We start from the raw sequence: 730 nt of genomic DNA, 5'->3' as shown, positions 1-730 counted from the left end.
ATAGAAAAAGTCAAAGAGTACTCACAGCAGTTATAAACTGGTGAATAACTAAAGAACCCCATATCTAGTTATACTTGTGATTTATGTCCCTTACGATATGTTCCAGCCTTCTATAAATTCCACCACAACTATTTCCTAAAGTGCTTAATCTGTTTCAAGAGTAAGAGTGTTTGTGTGTGCAAAACATTTGAAGATTGCTTAGAACTGGATTTTTATGGAGCTACTTTTATTGTTGTGTTGTACGCTTCCTAGAGCTACATGTTTGCGATATGGATGGCTGTGTAAGTACGCTAAAATAAAATAATATTTATTAGTGTCATTTAGTTTCCTGATCTTCCTTATTAGAAAAAAAAAGAAAAGAAAAGAGAATAGACATCAGACTTGACCTTTTTTTTAGGCAAGCAGAAAGCTACACAATTGTTCACTATGTTCACCTTTTAGTTTTAAGCTAAGGAAGAATTTAAATAATACCTATTTGGTCAATTTCTTCCCTTTAGCTAATTTCTTGTTAATTCTCACCCCCTTCTTCTGTTGAGTCTTCCTGTATCTCACTGGCTGCAGTGCACCATTCCATGCACATGAAGGCAGATGGTGCAGGGAGTATTCAGTGGGGAGACGAAAGTGGCAGAGTCTAGATCATAGCATGAGGATCTCTCTTATATACATCCGGTTTCTCATGGGAAGGTGTCCCAAAGGATCTGCCTCATTAGTCTCCAAAAGATCTTTTCTT

This window comes from Protobothrops mucrosquamatus, unplaced genomic scaffold (genome assembly GCF_001527695.2).
Source record: "Protobothrops mucrosquamatus isolate PMUCROS unplaced genomic scaffold, P.Mucros_1.0 scaffold1441, whole genome shotgun sequence".
Classification (NCBI taxonomy): Eukaryota; Metazoa; Chordata; class Lepidosauria; order Squamata; family Viperidae; genus Protobothrops; species Protobothrops mucrosquamatus.
The sequence above is the reverse complement of the archived record's forward strand: the minus strand, read 5'-3'. Positions refer to the sequence as shown.